The sequence below is a fragment of the Nicotiana attenuata genome, unplaced genomic scaffold (genome assembly GCF_001879085.1).
Source record: "Nicotiana attenuata strain UT unplaced genomic scaffold, NIATTr2, whole genome shotgun sequence".
Classification (NCBI taxonomy): Eukaryota; Viridiplantae; Streptophyta; class Magnoliopsida; order Solanales; family Solanaceae; genus Nicotiana; species Nicotiana attenuata.
Window position 1 is genome coordinate 90,571 of NW_017674046.1, and position 14,379 is coordinate 104,949.

Sequence of the window (14,379 nt, forward strand, 5' to 3'; positions counted from 1 at the left end):
ACTAAGGGGGAAGAAAGTAGGTCTTCCGAAACTGAACAGGTATCTTCTGATTCTAAAGTTACTCCTGAGGCAATTTCTGAAGTTGCTGCAAATTTGAAGAATAGATTTGTGCTGGTAGGATCTATTGCAGGTGTTGAGACTAAAGAATCTAGAGAAGTTGGTGGTAAAAATAAAAAGGGAAACAAAAAAAAAGAGCAAGGGTGCTAGGAGTACTGTGAGGGGAAAGGGTACAAGAGTGGTTGATTCTTCACCCACTTCTGTTGGTATAATAAAAGACACTGGTGCAATGGTTGTTTGGGGAGAGGAATTTACTGAAATAGAAGAGAGTGTGAGCAAAACAGGGGGAAGTGGGTCTGGCGAAGCTGCTGAGGGGTTGGTTCAACTTGGAATAGTTATAGATGAACCTGTTCCATCTGAATAGGAAACCCTCGCGGACCTACTGATAGAGTTATCAATGGCACCAAAACTCATGCCATTCCCTATGGTTTCATTCTCACAACTATGCTTGCACATTTCAAGGTACCTACGAATAAGTGGGGTTAATATTCTGCTTGCTTGCGATTATGAAGTCAATGTCATTCCTAATGAACCCGGTTCATTTAAAAAGACACCTATCAATAGCAAAGCCAGAGTCTTGGTACAGGAGAGTGAGGCAAAGGATATTGAGATAGCAAGGCTGAAGACACGATTGGTTGAAGTAGAATCTGAGAGAGATGTTCTCAGAACTGAACTTGCAAGGGAAAAAGAGAAGAATGATGGAATTCTTCAAGACATGCTAAAACTTCTCCAAGCAAATAACCCAGCCCCTACCTCTTCCAAGCCTTAAATCCTAACCTAGTGTAGATCAACCAGTGACCCAATTCGGGACTTTGTTTCTTTTGCTCATGTTTTCAGTATTTTTATTTCTTCTTATGCTTTGTGGTAGAATCTTATCAATCATTAAATTCACTGTTTTTGCTCTAACTGTTTGTTTATATTTCTTTGATGGTTAAAGTTCTTAGCTTGATCTATGATGATTAATTCATGATTGCATTTGAAGTAGCCCCAGTGGCCATGAGTAAGTTTTAAAATCTGGTTATCTCACATTTTATGCAACTTTTCGATGATGCCAAAAGGGGGTAAAAGGTTGTGCTTTACACTTTGAACAGTGATGTTTATAACCTAATGTACCTGGTCCTTGATGATAAGTGATATAAAGGAAAAATGTTTCTAACATTGTGTTGATGTTTGAGCTGAGTTCTGGCAGGGCCTAAGTGTATGAAAAGCATAGTGTTTCTCATCATCAAAAAGAGGGAATTTGTTGGCCCAAGTAAAGGTTAGTTTTGAAGACTGACAAAAGAACTCAGACATGAACCAGGTCCATCCAGTGGTCCATCCCTCAGGTGCACAAAAATGGGCAGATTCGAGCATGTGGGATGCACGTGAAGGAGATAAGCTTAACTTGGTGTATTTAATATCTCCTAATCGAAAAGGTTGCATAATTGATAAGGAGAAGGAGTCCTTAATCAAAGAGAACACGAGTCAGGATAGGGAAGGAGTTAGAAGTTGAAATCAACTAGAACTCTTCCACCAAGGAAGAGTTGCATCAGAACTCTAGTTATTTCTTCATCTACTAACTCTATAAATTGCAGGATGCTCTCACATTAAATGTGTTGCACAAAATCGCAGAAGTTAAACGTGAATTGGGAGCAAAATAGCAAGGCTTTTTTCAAGCAGTTCGTGTGTGGTTCAAGTGTGCAAACCTGAAGCTACATGAACCAGATTGAAGAACCAGCTCCATAAAGAGTTTTATGTGTCTTTCTTTATTCCTAGTTCAATTATAGTAGGTGTTTCATATTGTACCTTTCAGCTTTATCTAGAAGCAATTGTAATAGGTATTTTGAGTATTCAAGTTAGAGTTGACTTGAAGTTGTCGCAACAGTTAGAGGCTGGTTGCCACAACAGGATTAGAGTTAATCCTTAGGTTTACAAAGAGTTTTGTAAATGCAGTTTTGGCTCAGTGATTTTAGTGGAAGTTTGGAAAAAACCTACTGAGTAGTAGGTCGTGGTTTTTTCACTTTTGAGCCAGGTGTTTTCCACGTAAAATCTCCGTGTTCTTTATTTTATGTACTTTTAATTCCGCAAACAGTAGTAATAAGTACACCTAGAAGAACCAGGTCCTTCCAGAAGCAGTTTAAGCGAAAAATTGAGTACCACACAAATCAACCCCCCCCCCTCTTGTGTGGTATTGACGTTTAGAACATCATACGCTAACTCGTAAACGATTCAGTAAATAACATCAATTATATCACAACAGATTTAAAGAAGTGCGGAAGCTCATAATAACCAAATATTTATACACAACTACGCAGAATCTGGTGTCACAATTCACGAACTTCTAAGAGTTACTACAAATACTGGCTGAAGGAAAATACCACTGTTTTCGAATGAAAGAAACATTAAACTGAAATAACTGGAAGGGGACTCCAGGGTCTACGAACGCCGGCAGATCTACCTTGGGTCTCCTGTGGGATTGAAGTCAGCAGCTCAACTCGGGTTAACACGGTCTAGTACTGAAATCTGCACAGAAAGTGCAGAGTGCAGTATCAGTACAACCGACCCCATGTACTGGTAACTGTCGAGCCTAACCTCGGCGAAGTAGAGGCTAAGACAAGACACATACATAAACCTGTGCAGTTAAACAATATGCAGGCATAATAGCAACTGATAGAAGCTAAACGGATAAATATGGGAGAGGAAACATGCTGAGGGAAGTACAAGATCATAAAAATGGTAACAGAAAAGAAACACAGCAAACAACATGCTTTGCACCAATGAAAATATTAAACATAGTAAAAACAAGTGCACGGCATCACCCTTCGTGCTTTTACTCTCATCCTCACCATAATAAATGAAAGAAACGATGATAATGAATATAGAATGGAACGACATCACCCTTCGTGCTTTACACTCTTCCTCACATGATAATGAATATGAAATGGCACGACATCACTCTTCGTGTTTTACACTCTTCCTCACATGATAATGAATATAAAATGGCACGGCATCACCCTTCGTGCTTTACACTCTTCCTCACCAAAACAAAGAATAATAGCAATAGGGAGATGGAATTATCAATAACAAGTCTCACTTCAACATTTAGTTCCACAACGTCAACCTCAACTTTGAGTCAATACTCAATCAATATCAATTTATGTAAAACATGATAGAGTTGCTCAAAATATAAAGAATAACAAGTCTGAGCACGAACAATATGAATAAAAAATACAACGATTATAAGAATAAGACTCACTCGCATGCTATGACTCGACAACAATGCATAGGCACTCGTCACCTCACCTATACGTTGTACTCAACAACCAAACACGTAGCAAATTGGCAACAATACCTAATCCCTCAAGCAAGGTTAGACACAACACTTACCTCGCTCCAACGGCCAACTCAAAGCTCAATCACCGCTTTTCCCTTCACACAAGCCTCCGGACCAATAGAATCTAGCAAATTACCAACCAAACAATTCAATTCAGGCCTTAGGAACTACCCATGATAGCAAGAAATTCAATTTAGGCCATTTTTGAAAAAGTCAACAAAAGTCAACACTCGAGCCCGCTTGGTCCAAACCCGAAATTTGGACCGAAACCCCATTACCCATTCAACCCCGAGCCCGGATATACAATTGGTCTTGGAATCTGACCTCAATTCGAGGTCTAAATCCCCAAATTTCAAAATCCCTAGCTTCTACCAAAAATTCCCAATTCCACCATGAAAATCTTAGATTCTAGATTGAAAACTTGTAAAATGAAGTGAAAGATTGAAAGAAACTAGTTTAGAATCACTTACCTATGATTTGGGGAAGGAATGGTCTTTGAAAAATCGCCTCTTGTGAATTAGGTTTTGAAAATTTGGGAAATGAATCAAAAATCCCGTCTAAGTCCCTTTTACAAAGCTGCAGATGTCGCATTTGCGACCTGAGCTTCGCAATTGCGAAGCTCGCAACTGCGAGAAAAGCATCGCATTTGCGAGGTCTCTCACACTCCTTCTTCCTTCGAAAAGCGAAGAAATGCTCGCAATTGCGAGCTGAGCTGATCGCAAATGCGAAGTCTACCTTTCCCATGTCCCTATCGCAAATGCGAAGGATTGTTCGCATTTGCAAATTTAGGCTGGCCCAGCTTCTCTTTGCAATTGCGATGAGAAGCTCGCAAATGCGAACCAAACAGTGGTTGCAAATGAGAAGCTTGACCTCGCATTTGCGAGGTCTGAGGCCTGCTACAAGATTGAAGGACACCAGTAGTTTTTCTAAGTTTCAAATCACTTCGTGGTTTATCCGAAACTCACCTAAGCCCTCGGGGCTCCAAATCAAATATGCACACAAGTCTAAAAACATCATACGAACTTGCTCGCGCGATCAAATCACCAAAATAACACCTAGAACTGCGAATTTAGCACTAAATCACATGAATTTCCCATGAACACTTCAAATTTCCTATTTTCACAACTTGACACCCGAATCACGTCAAAATAACTCCGTTTCTCACCAAATTTCGCACAAATGACTTAAATATTATATTGAACCTGTACCAGACTCCATAACCAAAATACGAACCCGATACCAACAAGATCAAACATTAACAATCTCTTAAAAACCATTAAATTTTCAGACTTATAATTTTTAACAAAAATTCATAACTCGGGCTAGGGACCTCCAAATCTGATTTTGGGCATACGCCCAGGTCCCATATTTTGATACGGACCCACCGAGACTGTCAAAATACGAGTCAGGATCCGTTTACTCAACACGTTGACCGAAGTCAACTAAATCAACTTTTAAAGTAAAAAAATATTATTTTCATCAACTTTTAACATAAAAGCTTTTCGGAAACACGCCCGGACTGCGCATGTAAATCGAGGAGGAATCAAATGAGGTTTTAAAGGCCTCGAAACACAGAATTTTATTTTAAATTATAAGATGACCTATCGGGTCATCACACAAACATTATATTATCTAATATTGTGATACTCCTTAAAACATAATCTTCAATAGCCAAATAAGGCATTTAATTAGATTCATATGAGCAAACTCCACTAGCTTTAATACTTTCCACCAAGGCCACCACCTTCTTGATCATTTGGATTAGCACTACAAATGCATATCCTGTTTAGACAAATTAAAATCCCATCTACGCATTTTAAATGGCAATCTTTTACCGTCGTACACTCATCATCTGCTATCACCACATCTGAGGATTAAAAAATTTGTAGTTAGCTCAAAAAACATAATATAAAATAGTGGTACACAAATAAGAGGCGGATCTAGAATCTGAACTTTAAGCGTTCGGGTTGCCATTGAACCAACCGATCATTAGAGTTATTGAGTTCGAATATTAATGGTTTTTACACTTATACGTACATGGTTTGAGCCAAAATAATTGTGTTGAGTTGAACATGTAGTTTAATTGTAAAATGCGACCACATCTATTGCTGATGGCCACCATGTTTTGTAAGTTTTTTTCAATCAAAAATAATTATACAAACATTGTTAAGGTTATAACTTATGTTTCAGTGTTGTATCATTGTGTGTGACTGAGTAAGAAGAGAGAGAGAGACACTGACCACATGAAAAGATCAATAAGGTAACTAGGAAAAATGTAATCACCGAAGCCTTGTCCATTTTCTGTCAAAGGAAATCCTTATGCAGTTTTGAGTGCTTCATATAGTAGCAAAATATATAATACTTAATTCATTAATAACTTGTTAATTCGTAAACAGATTGTAAAATAGTTATTTCCATTTGTAACTTTGATCTTGATCTTGAATTTTGGATAGCGAATCGTAAGAAATCTTTTATTTATGGAATGTTTGTCAATGAAAATTGTCCAGTATACATAATATACCATATATAGAGATTTACTGCATCTTCTTATGAATCTCCGAATAGCTACTTCTTCCATTTTAAATTAGATGAGATACTTTTTTTTAGTCTGTTTCAAAATAAATAAAATATTTTTAAATTTAGAAATAATTATTCAACTTTAAACTCTTCATTTTACTCGTTTTACCCTTAAAGAGAAGCTTTTATAACCACACAAATATAATGGCACTACAAAGCTTTCCAGTGGCGAAGTCCAGAATTTCTTCAACGGTGTTCAAACTTGAACGAAGTGAAATAAAATTCCCAGCACATTTCAATATATGTTATATACCTCTAAAACCTAATTTTTTACCTATATATACAGCGGAACTTTTCGGCGAAGGGTGGTCAATTGACCACCATCAAGTGAATGTAGCTTCGCCCCTGCTTTTACCCCTTAAACTTTTAAGACCACAAGTTTTAAAAGTCTTGTTCTTTCTTCTTAAACTCCATGCCGTGTCAAACTAGTTCATTTAAATTGATACGGAGGTAGTTACGATTTACGTGTTTGGCCGAACCGAGTAACTTTTATCAAAACATCTGTTTGTGTTAAGAAATTTACTAATATGTATAATTTATTAATTTAGATTACAGTAATTTAAATAGATTAAATTCCTAAACTCATAAACTTCAAATTTTGGCTCCAGCTCTACGATAAAACGTCTATTTAGATTGGTTTCTCACGGTTATGGAACTAATTCTGGTTGCATAAAGTGTGATCACTCTTATTTACCAAACGCTACCAAAAAATGCAATTTACCAACTAAACAAATTGGGTGAATTATTAAAATCGATCGGTTAGTAAATCTGGGTTACCAATCGTTATTCAGTTGCTATTCTGTTGTTAAATTTACTAACGGATATAAAATCAGTTAGTTGTGTTACAAACTCAAAGTTGAATGATTTTTATGTGACAAAAAAAAAAGTGACATTACAAACACAAAATTGAATGACCACGAAATTTACTCCAATTCAATTACAATATAGTTTACTCTTTATGTCATTTCTCACTGAGTTGTGTGACTTATCTCACTCTTCTTATATTTCGTTGCAGGTTCCAGTGTATTTGTTTAAAAAAATTATTTAAAATCTAAAATTATTAATTTAAAACCTAGTAATTTGATAGCTTGAAAGGAGCGATCATTTCTTCTTGTACAACCCATTATATCGACACGTCTATATATTTCATGAAGATAATAGCAGAAAAAAATTTCTAGCTCTGCGCATATTTTTCTTTAATGTTATAGCATTTGAAGATTAAAGGGATCTGATTACTAGTAGTCTGTAGATGACAAGAATCCATTGTTGAGCAACTAGCTATAAGTATTTATATTATCACTATCCAAGCTCATGATACATATTGTTTATTTTAGCCTTAGGCTCGCATTGATATGTCTTTCGAACTACGCTATATCGAGCCTCAAAAGCGCGCGTATCATGTGAACTTTTGTCATGCCTTATAAAACTCTTCACTTTTCTCTCTTATTCCGACGTGGGATTCGCCTAAGGTGGCATGTGCACCCCTTCTTCAGAAGCTTGTCAGCCTAAGTCTGTCAATCTTGCTTGACCCTCGCTCATCAGCCTGCCTTCATGTTCACTCAAAAACATCCCCATCAAATTGGAAGAATGGAGTAATAACATACATAAGAAATTAAATATCCAAAGTAGAAAAGGAACAAAATTATTTTTTATGAACCAACCAACAAGTAATGCAGTTTTATTCATCATTTGTTTCAACAAGCACTAGTAAACATATGATACTCCTTAATTAAAACACAATATATTTATCAGCTAGCCAATAATTAAGTCAATAGAATTCATATGAACAAACTCCAATAGCTTTAATACAACTACGAGATTCTACCAAGATCAATAATTTGCGACAGAGGCCACTGCCTTCTTGATCAGTGGAGACGTCTTGGAATTACTACAAATACAGGTTCCATTAAGACAAATAAGAACGGCTCCAACTTCGCATGTGATATGGCAATCTGTTGTAGTCTTACACTTCTCCCCTATCACCACATCTGAGGATTAAAAACTTGTTAGCACAATACAAAGGCATAAATTTGGAAAAGACCTAGTTTTGTGTGAGTGTGTGTGTGAGAGAGTTAATTTCTAAGAGAGGAGGGAGAGACAGAGAACCCGGTGCACGAAGCATCTCGTATTTACGCAGGGTTCCGGAAAGGGCGGCACCACATGTAGGCAGCGTATCCTGATGCAAGTATCAGTGAATTGTTTCACGACTCGAACCTGTGATCTATAGGTCACACAGAAATAACTTTACTGTCGCTCCAAGGCTCGCGTGAGTGTGAGTGAATTAGTGTAAGAGAGGAGGGAGAGACAGAGAGCCCGGTACACGAAGCATATCGCATTTATGCAGGATACCGGAAAAGGTCGCACCGCAAGAGAATGTGATATAGACAGCCTATCCTGATGCAAGCATATCAGTGGCTAATTTCACAACTCGAAACAGCTTTACGGTTGCTCCAAAACTTGTGTGTGTGACTGAATTAGTAAAAGAGAGGAGGGAGAGACACATAGGGGGACTAACCACATGAAAAGATCAATGAGGTGACTAGGAAAAACCCAATCATTGAAGTCTTGTCCATGTTGTGTAAAAAGGAAGTCACTTCAGACTGCTTTAGATAGTAGCAATATATAGGACAAAGATTACTTTGAGTCCGAAATTATTTCTATTCTTTAATTATAAAAATGTATAATATATATATATATATATATATATATATATATATATATTTAGTTATAGAGATCTATTTACCTTTATTTGTTACGTAACCTANCTCTATAATTGATAAGGAATAGTACATCATTAATGCAAAATTTTATATCTTAATCGGCAAAATACATAGTTTACTCATCAACCTTGCAGCAAAATCCTTGTTACACACCTCTCTTTCACGGGAAATATTTTACACACTCAACCTTTCAAAAATGTGTCTATGACACACTACTTTTGACCAGATAGCACTTACGTGTTTACACACCAAAAAAGCGCGTGAAGCCCGTAAAAAATCTCATTTTTTGTCTCCCCTCCCCACAAGAAGCCCTCCCCCTCCCTCTGGTCTTCTTCCTCACCACCCCTCCCCCTTATTTTCTTCCCCAAATAGAATTTTTGAAAGAACATATCAATTTTAGATCTAAAATTGAGCGAATTTTGTTGGTTTCTTTTCCAAATATTGTAAAAATTATTTATTTGTGATAGATTTAAAAGCTTTAACAGTAGTATTGAAGGTTTGGTGAAAAAAATCGAGAATCCACCATTGTTGGGGTATCGAAAAAAGCTTGAAAACTCAATTGATTCTTGTTGATTATTGGGTTCTTAAACTCAATTTGCTGCTCAATTATTTTCGGCTAGTTGTTTAGATAGTGTGGTTGAATTTTGGTGTTGTTGAAAACTTTCTCACAAACAACCATGGTGGTAGCAACAATGGTGTTTAAGATAGAAAATGGAAAGATGAAGAAGATGAGTTTTAATTTTAATTTCTAATTTTTTTTTCCTTTTTAAAGTCAATGACACGTGTCACGACCTTATAGGGCGTGACTTTCACGTTATCTAAAAAATAGGTCATAGAAAAAAGTGGTGTATCTTAGACACACTTTTGAAAGGTTAAGTGTGTAAAAGATTTCCCGTAAAAAAAAGGTGTGTAACATGAATTTCGCTATAAGGTTGACGGGTAAACTATGTATTTTTCCTATACGAATACTAAAAGATATTTATAATGAATGACGTTGTCAGAATACCGATATCTAACTTTGGAAATCGTTAGGCTTGTTGTACCTTGTATAGTATAATATCAATATTGGTTCTGGAAGCTACTGGTGGTTTTGTAATAATTATCTTTGTCTAATTGTTAAAATTTTTGTCATTAACCTCTTTTCTTGGCATTCTACCATTTTCCACTACATGTCATAATCTCAGCAGATAATATGAATTTGTTTGATTCTACATATAAATTGGTTCAACTTAATTAAATGGGAAAGAATATCAAAGGAAACAAGACTAGAGATTTAAAACACGACAACAATTTCAACAAAGTGGCAAAGGTGAATTTCACTGCTACAGAGAAGATAACAAAGTGACAGACAATTTATCTAACTATGGTTTGAATTATAGCGCCATCATCTGGTATATAACCTTTCAATATCTCCCAAGATAGGCCAGAGGGGAGGTTCATATGGATAAGCTCAAATTCCTTTCATTCAAGATGAAACAAAAGAAGAACAACTTTACAATGAATCGACAACTGCTTAGACTATAATATTTTGATGTACCTTGATTTTTCTTTTTGTAGTATATATAGGAAATATTTATCACTCCCTATCCTCTTTTGTAAGCCTCTATAGGAACAGAAAGTTTAGGATGCCAACTCTTCTGTATTTTGCATTCCCTTTTGGAATGGAATAAAAACAGGTCCGTTGATTTAAAAATTAAAAAAAAAAAAAAATAATCCCAACAAGCTCAAGTAACCATCATTTCATATTGTGATACTCCTTATTTAGAACATAATCTTCATTAGCCAATAATTAGGCATTAGATTTACATGAACAACAACTAAGAAGAATCTTCCAAAGTCAACATTTTGGGACCGAGGTCAATGCTTTCTCCATCAGCAGAGCATGATTCGGAGAAACAACACTTGCAAACGCCATTAATACATTGGCGAATTCCAATTCTGCATCTAAAAGGACAATCATTTACTGAAACACAGTGCCCTCCCTCTCCCATTACAGCATCTGTGGATTAAAATTTTATTAGCAAAAGCATAATTTCAAGAAAAAACATAATTCATGAGATATTAAAAGTATTTGAATGAATTATGATTGAGGTAGACCTAGGTTAGCATGTTCAGAGCCGGTGCAATTAATTGTCTATACATTCTAATAAGAATATAATTTTATGGTCTGATTGAAAATAAAATAGTAGGGAGTGCGAGCGCACCCACTATTGGCAACGTATTATCATGTTTGGTAAAGCTTATGGGGTAAGGTCTATCGCAAACAACCTCTCTATCTCTATAAGGTAGGAGTAAGGTCTGCGTACACACTATCCTTTTCATACCCCATTTATGAGATTAAACTGGGTTTGTTGTTGTTGTTGGTAAAGCTTATGTGAAGCCAAAATGCTTATAATTTTTTTTAAAGCGCTTATTTTATAGGAGTTGAGGTATTTGGTAAAATTTTAGGAGGAAAAATTAAGTATTTTTGAGTAATAGCAGAATGAGAGAAATTGAAAAAAGTAATTTTTCGCTGAAAATACATTTGGAACCTTGGTAAATACAAATTACTGCTCTGCAAAAGTATTTTCAATTGATTAGCCAACATATAAATTTTATTTAAAATACTATTAACAAAAACCACTTTCAAATGAAGCAAAATTTGAAAATTTAGCCATAGAGGCTATTGAGCAAGAGAGACTTAGGAGGGAGGGAGAGAGAGAGACTAACCACATGAAAAGATCAATAAGGTGGCTAGCAAAAGCAAAGTCATCGAAGCCTTATCCATGGTGGCTAGCAAAAGCAAAAAGAAATAGTAGTATTTTTTGACCTTAGAGTGCTTCTTATTGTAACAATATATAGTAGTACCTAGTTAATTAAGAACTTGCAATATTTTGATATGGTTATTTCCAATTGATAAATTTTGATTTCGATCTTGAAATTTGCATAGTGGATCAAAGAATATATTTTGCTTATGGTAGGTCAGCCAATGAAATATTGTCTATATAGTATATATAATCTACCTATCGAGATTTGCCTGCATATATTTTAATGAGTCTCCTGTAATAAAATTTACATTTAGTGGGATTTGCTAGTAATTGACAGGAAGTTATATCATTTGTTGAGAATTGCTAGTAATTTACATGGTTTATATATTTTACGAGAAAAGAATACATAAACCTGTTTACACCAAATCAAATACGGAAAACACGGGCTAGCCATATCCATATGCATTCTCAATTTGTTTGTAACTCTTAAGAGTAAATTATTTAGTGCGAGTAAGTATTTTTCTTTTGTTGTGTTAGCGGTGCAAAACGCAACGGGACTGCTTTCAGGAAATAAATAGATACGGACAGGCAAGGATTGCTCAGCCTCTATTCAAAGATTGTAGGTTCGAATCATCAAGAGAGCAAAAGTGGAAGCTCCTGGGAGTTATATATATATATCACCTCCTCTCAAAGGAGATATGTTCAGCAGAAAAAAACATATGCCCTGTACATGCATGACCCATTTATAAGCAAAAATCTAGCGCTAACTTTTAGTAAACACACAATTTTTTTTTTTTGTGGTAATGAAGAAAATTTATTTATCAATTAACTAGTAGGGTTACATGGCCTGGTCCTCCCATTGAGAGCAAACGTAGGCGTGGTAGTAGTAATATTGTTACAACCAAAGAAGATATTACAGAGTTTCCAAGCATAGCCAAATTATTTAAGACAACACCATTAGTGGTATTGGTCCTACTAGTACTAATACTCTCCTTGTCAGCTTGCACAGCATCCCTTAGGTAGTCTGGGACATCTGAATATAACTGACTATAGTAGACGTTGGCTTGCTTGACTCCATGTTGTGCTAGTTCATGTGCTACCTTGTTGCCTTCATGGAAGTTGTATAGGATTGGTGGATTCCCCAATATTTTCTGCCAGTGCCTGCAAGTGGAGATACGTGCATTATATGGTGGGTAATTAGTAGTTTCGGTTATTGATGGAATATAGGTTGAATCCGTCTCTACTTGGAGGTTGGTCAAGTCATAAGCTTTTATTAGTTTTAATCCGTAGCATAATGCCTCAAGTTCCACGTAGAGTGGGGAGGGGCCATAACTCTTCTTACTAAATCCTAGAATCCATTCCTTAATGGAGTTTCTAAATACACCTCCTATCCCTCCTTGTTTAAACTTGCCTGTAAAAGCTCCATCTATGTTCAATTTTACTTGGTGCATGGTGGGGGGCTCCCATTTGGTAATAACTGTTAGGGGTCTGTCTAGCTTGCTACAATTGATATTACTGCAATGAAGATATTCCATGACTCTTGAGATAACATTATTACTATATACTGGATTGCGAAGATTGTGGAAGGTGTTTCTATTTCTATTTAACCAAAGCAGCCAAAGTGCTGAGGGAAAGAGACAGTCCCAAGTTAGGGAGTAGCATGTAATTTGAGGCTTATGTTTGTAAAGACTATCTAGCCAATGGGTAGATTGGGTATCAAGGGTTTGCGTGTTAACACCTAGTTCTTCCCATAGATGTTTGGCTATTGGGCAGAAGAGAAAAATATATTGTGGTGTTTCCTCAGTGGTGCTACAAACTGAGCAGTACAAGGGTGTATCAATGCTAATATGACATAGGTAGCTTTTAGTAGGTAAGTGATCATGGTAGCATTGCCATAGGAAATACTTAATCTTATTCCAAGTTTTCAGTTTCCAAAGCCATGCAAAAATTTTGCTTTGGTTTTGAGTATTGTTTGGAGTTATTAGAGGGTACACAGACTTTGTGCTGAAAACTCCATCTATGGTGGGGGCCCATATTGGTGTGTCAATGTGGTGGTAGTCATTAGTAGTTTTGAAGGAGTGGATTAAATGTGGGATGGGAGCTCAAAAGAGAGTTTTGACAACTCCCATGAGTTGTTGCTAAAAATGTCCAAAATTTTGAGATTTAAATCATTGGATGACAGGGGACCTTGAATCATACTACGTAGGCTTTTTGTGCAAGGAACCCAACTTGCATGCCAAAAGTCAATGTTGGTACCATCTCCAATATGCCAAACAATAGCATTTTCACAATTTTTCCAGCCTGTGAGAATGTTATTCCATATAAAGGAGTGAGATTTATTTGAGTATCGACCAGCATATTTGGAAATGAAAATTCTAGCCCAAATAGAATAGGGGGTGGCTGAAGAATCGCCAAGTGAGACTTGTAATAGTGGCAATATTTTTGTAAGTGGATTTTCTTATTTCTAGACACCCAACATGTTTTGGCAAAGAGACAGTGTCCCATTTTATGCAGTGGATTTTTCTGGAGGCTTGGCTACTGCCCCACAAGAAATCACGTTGAATTTTGTCAATTTATTGGTAAATTTTTTAGGCAACATAGTTAGTGTATTGCATAACGTGGTTAGGGAGGGCATTGAGGGTGGTTTGAACTAGAGTTACTCTTCCTGCAAGTGAGAGAAATTGGGGTTTTCAACTAGACAGTCTTGTTGAATTGTCCAGGATGAATATGTAGTCAGTTGGCCTAGGTTTGTTAGTCAGCATTGAGAAGCCCATGTATTTTCCAAAGCTATCACTGACTTTGATATTAAGGATGGTAAAAATGGATTTTTTTAGATTAGTAGAGCAGTTCTTTGAAAAGATTATTTTAGATTTAGTGTGATTTATTTTTTTCCTTGATAGGGAGCTAAAGTAATCAAGACATCGCTTGATTGTGTTGGCAGATTTTTCATTGGATGTTGTCATTA